This window comes from Struthio camelus, chromosome 1 (assembly GCF_040807025.1).
Source record: "Struthio camelus isolate bStrCam1 chromosome 1, bStrCam1.hap1, whole genome shotgun sequence".
In the NCBI taxonomy this organism is placed as follows: domain Eukaryota; kingdom Metazoa; phylum Chordata; class Aves; order Struthioniformes; family Struthionidae; genus Struthio; species Struthio camelus.
Window position 1 is genome coordinate 222,188,566 of NC_090942.1, and position 12,453 is coordinate 222,201,018.

Here is a 12,453-nt window from a genome sequence, read left to right on the forward strand (position 1 = left end):
TGGCCTCTTGCCCGGGGACCAGGGCATTCAAGTACGACTTTCACATGCCTTTTCGGTAGAGCTCCAGGCAGAGCAGGCACAGAAACGTGCCTGCCTGCATTTCGGTTAAGCACCCCAAGTAGGAGAACTTTCTCCAGCTTCATAGGAAATGCTTACAAAAACATCCCTTTCCCACTGTACAGAAGACGGAGCTGGGATGTTACATACAGCACTCGCCCATGATCCTTCCCACCAAAACCAACATATAATCATCGCCAGGACTGAGACAGGTACCTGGGATGCGTAAGAGTTTCAGGCCTCCGTGATGCTTTTGGCCTGTGTCCTAAGTGAGCAGCCTGCCTTGTCTGTCCATGGCACTCCTACTCAAACCAAGATGACAGCTCTCAGCTTCAGGATGGAAAGTCTCCAAGCACGTTATGCTACTGCTATTCTTATTTCAAAGAGTCAGCAGACCTTTAGAAGAGCTTCCGAGGTCTGTACTCATCTGTACAGTTGCTACCTCTCCCTGTGCTATTCCAGTAGCTTGGTAATACTTTGCCATCCAAGATCTCGGCAGCCTTGCTGTGCTACCAGCAGCCCACAGAGCCCACTTGTCCAGAAAACTTAACCAGCCACCTCCCCTAAGGTTTGCTGGCATCTGCTGTCTGCTCTTTGCAAGGAGCCAAGGGATCCTCAGGTCGGCCAAGGTTGCCAGCAGGGCACTGCTGCCTGTGTTTTTGTGCACAGAGCACCAGCACTGTGCTGGTGCACAGAGGTCTCAAGCTAGCTCTGAGCAAGTCCCATGCACTGCACTTGATGAGCTGCTGATGATTAGAGTCCAGGCAGTTCCTCCTGTGGGGAGTCCAGCATCACATGGACATCTTCTGGTTCAGAGCTGTCCATCAGGGTAGGTCTGTCCCCACGAGGTGCTGTACAATCAAGACACTTAACTGCAGACAGTTCTTTTTCGGTTTGGATGGATTTTTAAGACACCATGTATAAAGGTGAGAAGGGAAAAGATTATTACATAAGCAAATGAATGTTTTGGACACGACAAGCACCACGTAGGGGATAGGAAACCATAGAGATCTGCCTGTAGCTCAACAAATGAAGCAGATGGCTTCAGTCTTAATGTGGCCGGTCACAGAGCAGCCATTTAAAAGAAATAAGAACTGCTGCCTGCTCTCCAGACAAACAGCTCCAAGACTGCCCAGGAAGCATTAGAATTAGATGAAAGGAGGTAAATATTATTCATTGCCAAGAGCTGCCTCTGCAGCAGAGAGCATAGCTGCACATGAGCCATAGGGCACTTTTTCCCCTTCTTCTCCCTTCAGAGGGGAATTAAATAGCCAGCAACCCATTCAATACTCTTGGATTGACAGAATTATGCCGTGCCCCATGGATTATGTCCCTTGTCCCTCAGCATCCACTGATCCCTGCATTTGGGTGGCAACAACTGCCAGTTTGAGACTCTTAGTCACTCTTCTGCCATAATCTTAGGCAACTCTTCCTTATCCCTTGAGAAACCTAGCAAGTCTTCCTCTAGGAAAGGCACAGCACTATTTTTCAGCAGGAAATCCAATATACAAGCTGTGCCATTTACTGAATAAAATATGGCCAGTAGCTTGGGTCACTGTTCTACTCATGCCCTCAAGTTCTTCTTCAGAACTGAAGACTCAAAGTTTTAATGAAGGCAGAAATCCTCATGCTATTGCAGACTCCAGACTGGGGATCTGAAGAGAACACCAAGAGTCAGCCACCAGATTCAAAAAGGGCAGGTTAGATTGAAATCAGGGAGTCAAGGGCCCATCCTAGCCTGTAAAGCAGAAGGGTGGGACACTTCTCCCTTCCTTTTCCACATTACCCCCTGCCCTGTCCTACTGCACAGCTTCTGGACCAGAACTTACTTCTTCCCCATTGCCTTTGAGGACAGAGGCAGATCAATGCTTCCCCGCCAAGGAAGCGTTTCTACCAAGATACGTATGTAAGTCAGTTGCCTACCATATTTATTGATAAGAGTGCCTCTGCTCTTACAGCCCCAGTTATAAGAGTTTCAACAGCCCCATATTTTAACAGGAAGCAGGTCACTATTACATCTGCGATGAAAGCGGTGTCTTGTTCCTCACCACCACCAGCCATTTTACATTCAGAATTAAAGGCTTCTTTATATATGTCTTAGAGACAAACTAAAGAGAGCATATGAATTTCTCTTCATCCCCCAAGGCTAGCTAACCAATCAAAAGAATAGCAGCCTGTGGAATTCAGTAGTGCCTGGGATTCACACAGGACCTGAGGGAGCCCAGGGAAACCTCAGGTCCATGCCCTTTGTTGGACGCACTCAGACACACTCCACTTCCTAATGGTGTTCTCCATCCTTTTGTGAAAGAAAGTAATTGCATCCTCTGAAGTTTGCATTAAACCAGGGAAGGCAAATGACTCTCTCACTTTTTTCACCATTAATGAGAATGGTATTCACTGAACAAGATAAAAGATTTTTTTAAAAAGTCAATACAACACAAACATTTCCTGCTTTGCAAGGTTAACCACTCCAGCAAGCTATTAGCTTAATTCAGAACACAGTTATCCACCAAACAATAGACTTTTAGCTACACTGAACAGTAATTAAGATAGTCACACCACCAAGAGCCAAACAAGTGCTTGTGCTACCCACCAGGGCCTTAGCTTGGTTCCCCATGAGCAGCTCCGATGCCCCACAGAGCAAGAGCTCACACAGGAACGCAGCGTTTGAAGCTCTGCCTCTGCTAAGTTTTGTCAAATCTGCCCCGCCGGTTCATATGTTAAAAGCAAGAGAAAATGCACAGTTGCACAAACCTTGTTTTCCAAGAGGCCAGAAAGGAGGAAGACATTAAAGTAAAAGCACTGATTTACGAAGATGTTGATTTATATGCTGCAAACACATGCTGGAAGGGGGAGGAGGATAAATTAGTACAGACAGTCCAAGTCGGCACATCTTTGTTATTAGCCTCCTGTCATCTCTGGGGACTGAGATCGAACCACAAGCAAAGGAGCAACTCCAATCCAGGATCCCTCCGCCTGCCAGTCCTGCTAATCCACTGCGCAGACGTTAATTACAGGATGTGAACCATGCCCCCGCCTGGCCCATAACCTGACGTCAGGAATTTGCAGTGCTCGCAGCCTCGTGGAGCTGATCAGCTGGGCAGCACGGGTACGTGTGGACTGCCTCCCTCTGCACCAGGAAACACCTGGAGGAAGGCAGAGCCATCATACCTCCAAGGCACCCCTGGACCTGCACCAGCCCAAGGCACCCATCGGCACCACTAGGCACAGGCAGTTAATTCCCCCAAGAAGCACTGCTCCTTCTTCCCGACTGCTCACGCACTTTTCAAAAGCGGCAAGACCCTTAAACGCTTCCCAAATTTCCTCTGCCCGCAAGACACCACAAGGACAGTCACCGTGACACCAAAGACAACAACAGTTGGTATCTTAATGCATGTCACCATGACCTTCCGTTTCCCCAGGCAAGCATAACAGCATAACAAGATAACAGCACAACAGTCCCCTCCCCAGAAACGCAAGTGCAACAAGGAATAAACCAGTTATAAGTAGCACCGATTAACATTCACCACTAATTTTTTTTTTAATCCCAATGCCTGGAAGAAAAGAGAAGATCCCACCATCCAGGAGCCTTGTGGTTCCACTAGCTAATAAAACCAAGGTGCAGCTTTGCTGACAAACACACTCTGAGCTCTTCCACCCAAGGGAAGGCAAAAGCAAATGCTCTCCTCCACCTTCTGAAAAGTCTGCCCTTGCAGCAGCTTTCTCCCCTGTATTTCTGCAGGCAACTTTTAAAACCTCTAGAAAGCACTGTTCCATATTAAATCCATATCCAGAAGACACTAACGCTGAAAGAGCACATGGAGCAGAGTCAGGATTCCCAGGCTGCCTTTTTAACCATAAGCACTTAGAAAAGCAGATAAACAAATGTAGTGAACTGGTGTTAATGACAATTCAGCACCAGCCTGTGGTTTTGGGTACTCTATTTTAGATCCATGGCATGGGAGGCTGAGCAACAGCTTTTCCTTGTAAAGGAGTCAAAAAATTGCACAGTGCTTCCAAGCACCACCTTTTGGAGGCCTCTGTGCATGCATATATGGACTGAATCTCTTCATGCAGCATAAGAGAAGCGTCTCTCCATGTCCATCCACTCACCCATGCCAGGACACAACGAGAGGGAGATTGCTGCAAAAAGCACACAGGACCATACCAAATCCAGTAGCCCATTCTTGCCTAAAATGAACAGGGCTCCTGCACCCTATGGTGAAAAGCAGTCCCTGATGCAGAGTCACAGCAGCCTAAGCCAGCAGGGTTTGATTATCCTCCATTTCAGCCAGTACATCCCCAAGGCAGAGATTCAGTTCTTCTGCAAGGTCACAGTAGACCTGAGAAAGCCCGGCTGGAGTGAGCCACAAGTCACCCCAGTGTCCCCCATCCCAAAGGTCTGCGGGAACCCCAGGGGATGAGACTCAGGCCATCACAAGCCACCACTACCATACTTGGGTGATGCTTCCAACAAAGCCATCTGCACCTGGGAGTATCCTTAATCAGCTCTTCCCTTCCAAGGCTCCCCCAACAGTTTAAACACAAGATTTGCCCCACTATTTCCTCTCACACACATGGCAGCATGCAGCACAAGACTAATAAGCTAGAAAAGCTCCTCGTGGGCCAAACGTGACACCCTACAGATAAGGTCAGCCCAGCACTTAACTCCCACAAAGCTGCCTATTATTAGCAAAATATCGACTCGACTCTCGAACAGTGCATTAGTGCGGATCAGCCAGAGCAAGGCAGGCAGCCAGAGCACCCACAGCTGCTGTCCCAAAGGCATCCAGCTCACTCCATCTCGCTGGCAGGAGGCAAGGGGAGCACTGGGACATCGTCGCTTGCGGCCAAAGGAGCCCCTTGCATTGGATATCCCTTTGCACTACGACCACCGAGGCACAAGAACAAGATGCAGCTCCCCAGTAACGGATCCAGAACACACAAAAGGGGCAGAAAAATAAAAAAAAAGAAAAATAAAGTAAAATAACATACACACAAAATAAATAGTGCTTTCAGGTCATTTTTAGCTCTGGAAAACCTTCCATTTTCTCCACAAACTTTTCAGCCAGCCTCATTCATCCACTGCTAATCTCTGCTCAGACGTTCTCTGTTGACACCAATTTTAAATAAGCATAGGGATTAAACAGTATTCAGACAACCAAGGTCACACTGAACGGGACTTGAAGCCACCCTCACAGCCCCAGCACGGATCAGCCTCAGCTGTGGTGTGTGGGGTCCTGGCTCCCAGGGGACACGATGCAAACATCCCCCACAGTTTTCTGCACCATTGAGCTATGGTGGGCGCCTTTGCACACGGTCCATCCAATGACCAAACCAACAGCTTATGGGGAGCCCACGACTCAGCCCCAGGAGGCTGAGCACTGGAGAGTGGCCCAGCTGTGCTGGCTAGGCTCTTTGCAACCCCGACCCACCAAGAGCAGCAGGTCCAACACTAAGAGATGATGCCCAACTATACAGCTCATCTGCAAAACTCCTTGCACGGGACAACGTGGATACCATCAAGCTTAGAGATGTTCAAGGGAGTTATGCTTTTAAGAGAAAATTCCACCAAGACCTATTGAATACAGTTTTATTTATGTATGTTTATACACGTGTATAAAAAAAATCTTACATTGCTAACACAGGAGGTCTCCAAACAAGTCTAGGGGCTGGAAAAAGACATCTGATGACAGTGTCTTTACATGTTGACCCTGTTCTTTGACTCTTTTCCATGCCTCTGGATCACCTTTGCATTGAAGGCTTTCCAGAAGGATGTTTCCAGGGGCCCATACTGCAGAGCAATTCAGCTAAGAGAAATGACGCAAAAAGAAGAGAGCAAACAACTTCTGCAGAGTCAGCAGCATATTCCAGTGCCTACACCAACTGACTTGTTTTCTTTTGAGGAATTAGAGAGGAAGGAAGCAGATCAGCACTTCAGAAAAACAACACTACTACAGCTGTATCCGCAGAGCGCTTCTGATTCAAAACAGGTCACAGCAATCCAAGCACTGCTGCGGATTACTCAGACACTTGTCTCAGAGACTTATTTGACATTTCTGGATGAGCAAACAATCTTATTTCTCACATACAAGCAGCAGAGCTGAACATGCCGTTCCTGGAAGAGCGTCAGAGCCCACATGCACTGCTAGGGTCACCAAGTCAGCACAGGGCCACATAAAAGGTGCTCACAAGTCCCAGGAGGGGCCGGAGAAATTCAGGAGCTGGTAGGAGATAATAGGAAGAGATGGAGCAGTTTCAGAGCTTGCCCATCCTGAACCTCACACGCGAATATCAGCATGGTCAAGTGGTCTCCCCAAACCTCTGCCCTCCTCCTTTGGCGAGGGATGCTGGAAAGAGAACACTATCGCTTCCCAAGAGGGGACAAAGGAGGACCTCAGCCTGCCTCTCAGAATAGATCTGCTGAGAGGTGTCTTGAGCCTCACATTCTCCCAACTGTCAGGCACAAAGTCGCTATTTAGGTGTTTGGATCCCTGCTAAAGGAAAATAACTCTGTATTCATGCTATTTTTAGAGGGACGCAATGCTTCCCGCCTATCTCCTGGTAGCTCCTCAGTTCTTTGGCGCTAATATATTTTTAATTAAAAACAGAAATAAGGGATTAGACAGCACAATCTACAAATATTCAGTCCTTCCAATAACATGCACTCACTCACCCCAAACTAATGATTTTGCTCTGTGGCATTCAGGCTAGCTTTTTAAACATTGCAGACAACGGTCCCAGTTCCACCTGCATCAGCATCACCTCTGCGCTGCCAGCAATGCCTAGCTGAGCTTTCAGTACAAGAGAAGTCCTCTATGTAATCCAATCTCATCCCCGTGAGATAGCATTAAACAGTTTTGACAACAAACATTTAAGCATTGCCTAAAAATACATTTGGCTTTCGATCATCACAGATGCAGATGAAACCTCACAGGGACAACACGACATGGCAAGGACAGATGCTCAGGTAAAGCTCTAGACTCCACTGTCTCAGGGTCTTATTTGTCAAGTCAGCAAATGGCATCATTTCCAAGCAATTCTCAGTCAATTATTGTTTCAGAGCATTACTTGCAGTTCCTAGCTTCCACATGCTTTGGGAACAGTAGGAAAAGGATTTTTTTTTTTTCTTAAATAAATAGGAATAATAATGCACACAACCAATTTACAGCACATAAGAGAGGCCAAAGAAAGAATAAGCATTGGTTTCAATTCTTCGGACACGAAACAGCCTCCATTCCTGCACACGTGGGAAGGCAGTCATTCAGCACATTACAGTACCCATGGCCACTTAGGCTGGACTGACCAAAGGGCAGATGTGCGGAGAGCACCAAAAAAACACCACAGATGATAGGTTCATCCAAGTAACCGAGAACACACTGCTTGCTTTGCAGCATCACCGCTCGGAGCCATGTAACAGTGGCTGAAAAACCCCATATACGGACTCCTGAAATCCCTCTAACAGGAAGCATCTTCAAAGCATTTCATGGGCAAGGAGAGAGTCTGAAGGATGTCCATAAAAACCATTAGGCACAGGGCACTGGAAGACTCTCGTTAGGGAAGAAAACATTTAATATATGTTTAGAGAGCCACTTTGGCTTGAGCAAGATTTATATTTGCTCTTTGGCACCCCTACTGTATACATTCAGCCCATCATTTGTGTCGGCAAGACTGCTGCTGGGAGGCACCTTCCCTTCCTGCTGACCCAGTGGGACCTAGAGATCCTCTTGCTCCTCCCAGCCCAGACCCACACAGCAGCCCTCCATCACACCCTGCAGCAACATCTCCTGCAAGCACACTCCTCACCGCTCCCTAAACCCGGGCACACTCAGTGCCGAGCTCAACCATAGCCCGGCATATGAGGAGGAAGCACAGTCGGTGGTGGGAAACTACTGAAGTTTATACAGGAGCCTCAGTGCTCATCTCTGCAACCTGGAATACTTTGGCATCTTGTCCTTTACCCGTACAGAAAGTCATATTAATGCCAGGCTACAAATTCATGCACCCGTAATCTTTCATTTTGCTTTTACAAAGAAAGTCATGTTTAGGTCAGGTTCTACCTCACCCAGATTATCCAATGCCCTGTTTAGGGCCTTGGCATTTCTGGTACCCCTAGTTACATGCAGAGGGTGAAAGTTAGAAGAAGCCATTTTAAATCAGCCAAGAAAAGACCCCTTAGGAACATTGGAACCGATGAGTCCACAAACACAAAGCTAACACATGCACGAAGCCATCGGTCTTAGTTTTCTGGAGGATTCGTCCATTAACAATGGAAACGTCACCTTCATCTTCCACTCATTTTTCATTAGCCGTATTGGCTGTGTGTGCAGTGGCGACCAGGAGATTCAAGTGATCTAGAAAGTATTTAAACACAAACCTTTACTAACTCCACTAAAGCCAGAAAACTTAATTTCTTACTCCTAGGCAAAATTAGAGCCATATAGCGATAACTGCATCCCAGACCCACCCACAAGCACTGTACTAGAAGCAGAACAAAGTATTAAATTCTCAGATTTGGCTGGCTATTTGATACAGCTCTAGTAGAGATCTCATCGTGCATGCTAAAGTGAAAATTTGTCACCACATCCAAGCCAGATATTAACACCATTTCCAGCAAAATTAGCCTTATCCTGCATGTGACTGCATCAGACGTTTTCCTTAGAGGACCACACTTGCAGAGCATCCCAGCTGTGAAAACCCCCACCTCAGAAAGCCTCCAGTTCAAGTCACAGAGGACTTCAACACATAAAACTGGTCCTTCCAAGAGACGCTACCATGCAAAACCATCTCTGTGGCAGTAACCAGCCCTAATAAGATGCATCTCTGCAGCAGACTTTGACTAAAGGTCCTACTACATAGAGCCACCTTCCCTGCTCTGGGGAAAGGAATAATCGCTGTTGAAGCATTTCGGTCACAGGACAGACAGCAGTCAGATGAAGTTTAGCTGGCAGGATGGGATGAAAACTCATCTCCAGCCCTGCCAAGTGGAAAGTTTTCAGACGCTCATCAGCTTTTGACTCCAGGGAGACAACACCCTCTCCTCCTCCTCCCCACCAGTAATGTTTTTAGCAGGAAAGTGCAGATGTGCCCTGGCTTTTCAGTTTCTACTTTCTACTAAATTCCAACCCCAAGGCTCCCATTTGCTAGAGTGGGAACAAGTGTTTATACACTTACTTGCTGCAACGTGTCTTGTAGCTGCAGCGTTTTATTGCTGTTTTGCCAAGTGATGAACGAGAGCACAAAGAAAGCGGTGAACGGTGCAAGGTCAAAGGATCCTGCTCCCAAATCTCCTCACAGAAAACAGATCAGCACCATCCCAGCTCCCCAGGACAAACTCTGGACACAAGGACAGTCTTTGAAACCCAAAGATACTGTTCTGTCGTATCACAAAGCAGTCACAGCTGGAAGGGTTTAAGTTCGCTCCAGTTCAAAGAATCACGTTCGCTATGCAAGAAGGGTCTGCTTACCACTGCCCAAGGGCATGAGTTGTGCGGGCAAGGTTTTCAGTACCTACAGTGGGCTTCACTGAGCTTTTTGCTTATTCTCAAATTACAGCTCTCCACCACGCCATCTCACACAGGTTCAGACTGTCAATAACCGTGTTTAAGGTGGGCATTGGCCTTATCAACAGGATGAATGCATTTTGGCTGCATGCCTCATTCCACTGAAGCATGATATAATCCCTTAAAACATTATCAGAACTGCTGTTGCTTAATTAGACCACATGATTTCCACCTAAGAGGAGAGTGCAAAACCCATGAGTTCGCTGCTGCCTTTCCCAGCTTGCTCCATAGGCTCAGCAATCCAAAGTCTAGCGTGAAACATCCCCACCAACAGCCTTTCCCCTTCCTCCCCAGCATAAATCACCGACAGCTCCCTGCAGGAAGGTCTTGTGATAACAGCTTCCAGATTTCTAAGTGTTTGTCTGCTGTGTCCGGAGAACATCTTGAAAAAAGAAGTAGGTCATATTGAAGTAACTGCATAATTAGGTGGTTACTTACGTTGCTCCTAAGCCTTTAATATCCAAGGGCTTATTATTTCTGCATGTGCCACACCATGACCTGCTCAGGTCCAAGTCAATCCACTTACCCATGGTGATAGCTCAGTTAAATCCTTCCTTCATGCTGCTTTAATGAGGCCTGATTTAAAATAGCTTTTCCTTGGAAATGCTCTTGGAGAACGAATCCGGTCTCATCAGTAGTGTTCAAGGTGAGTCCGTTAGCTTTTCCCTCCTTTGGTTTAGGCAGCTTTCGGGGAAGCAATGAGACTTTGCAGCGTTCACTCACAGATCAGCAGAGCCAGCGCAGGCACACTCAGACCCATCGTTTCAACAAGTAGAAGAAAACAGGCTGCGCTTATCTTCCCTGTCAAACAACCTCTACCTTCCTTCCTCCACTCCAGCCCCCCCTAAACACTGGTAACATGGTCACTTTATACCATGCCACCTTGATACCCTAGTAAGGATAAACAGCAGTTTAGACTTAGCAGTTTAGCAGTTAAGACTAAGTCTTAAGACTAAGAAAAGTCTTCTTCAAGCTATTTTCTCAGGGTGCAATTTATTTAAAACCATCTTGCAAAGTTCACCTTGGTGCAAAGATGAGTTAACAGGACCGGGCAGGATGGACCACAGCTCTGCCTTTAATGGCATGGCACAGGAGATTGTAGTACTTAAGAAACAGGGATTCACACCGCATTAGCATTTCACTTCCACCCAGCCAGGACTTCACAAACAACTGGACGGACACTATCTCCTCTATATTCCTCTCCCCCTATCCCCGAAGAAGAGGAAGCTATTCATCCCCATTTAGCTGCGTAGCTGAACAGTGCTCATGGCTGTGAGCACAGAGATTAGACTGATGAAAAACAGGTTTTTCTTAAGGAAGGGAACAGCCCAGTGGAGGGGAGGTTATATCAAGCTGAGGGAAGAAACCTAGTGGTATAGTGAAGCCCATGAGGCTTTTCTATCCTAGACATCCAGGAGGTAGAAATTGCTCCCATGATTAACCAACAGCCTCACAGGCCTGCCAAGTCTCTCCAGCAGCACCAAGAAATGGCTGTTCCTGCAGCCACGTTTCTGGGGATCCCATGATAAGGATCTAGGCACCAATTATACAGGAATAAGAGGAACCCGAGTAGGACAGAGTAAATCAGAGACAGCAGAGAATAAGTTTAGCCTGCGCATCGTTAGGACAGCATTTCCCACGATGGAGAGGAAGAGAGGCAGCTACACACAGGAACAATTGCTCCAAGGAAGGGGAAACAACATTGTTTGCAAGACTTAAGAAGCCACCATCGCAGGCTTTAGGAAGCAATTCTGCAGCATGCCCAAGAGGGTGAACCACCCAGGCAACCCAACAGTACTAGGACCATATGAGCCGTAGCTTGATTTTGGCCAATATGTCCCGGCACCTGCCCCGTGGACAGGGATACTGGAGCAGGTCATCGCTGCCCAACTCCATACCACCTTGCCATCACATACTCTGAGCTAGAAGGGAGGAGAACTTGCTGGGTTTTGGAAGCGGTGTTGAAACTCTGTTCCTCTGGAAGGAAACCTCCCACATTTCCCTTCATGTCAAAAATGCGAGAATTTGCAAAGGCTGAAGGGCGGGAAAGTGTCTACCAGCTTCATCGAGCAGGAGCAAGGGCCACCACCTCCCTCTTCCCAACAGGAAAGTTTCCCCCTCTGAGGATGCTTGCACAGGCATTGCAAATCAGGATGTGGCACAGCCAATTTAGCAACAGTAAAATTCCAGGCTCCAGCTCATTAAGTTCAACATCTCCCTGCTGTAACATTATCACACTCAATTCCACCCCCCCCCACACACACACACTTAAGCCTTCTCAAAATACCTGTGATCCTTTGAGGTAGTTTTTTTCCTCCCTTCAAAAGCTTTGCAGAAATTAAATCCTATTAGCACAACCATGCAGCTACAATAGGTTTGTTTTATTACTGACACTCTTTCAGCAAAGGCCTTACCATGCCTTCTTTAAATATGAGTGCAAAAATTCAAGTCTCAAAGTACTTTCCTGCGCACCCACGCTAATCCCTCCCAAGTTACCCTGCCCTTCACTGCTAGCAGCAGTAATGACCTGCGGGCAGATCTCAGCTTGCTCTGCCCTGTGCCACCCCCAGGTCCAGGAGCTGAGCTTCACTACACAGCACCATTCCTGGTCCTCAAAGGTCAGTCCAGGGCACAAGACTAGAGTAAGCCATCTGCACCTGTACTATATTGAAACCTGATCATGAATCAGCATCTGAGGACCAAAAGCACTGCCTCCAAATCCCTTTTCCTTATTTTCACCTTCATTTTCTCTTAAGCTAGGGACATCCATCCAGTAGTCCATGGTGTTTCACATGCCTCCAGGCACGAGGAACCAGGCAAGAGGAGGAAAGTG

General features: G+C 47.2%; 1 protein-coding gene across 7 annotated transcripts in view; it reads right to left on the reverse strand.

Moving 5' to 3' along the window:
- Positions 1–12,453, reverse strand: part of GDPD5 (glycerophosphodiester phosphodiesterase domain containing 5) — a 179,389-nt gene that overhangs the window by 145,281 nt on the left and 21,655 nt on the right. Inside the window, exon 1 of one of the 7 annotated variants that reach the window (XM_068930758.1) lies at positions 10,147–10,299. The exons of the other annotated variants lie outside the window; for them this stretch is intronic. The gene's annotated coding sequence lies outside the window, so the exon portion shown is untranslated. Of the gene's footprint in view, positions 1–10,146; positions 10,300–12,453 lie in introns of those variants that run through there. 7 annotated transcript variants of the gene reach the window in all.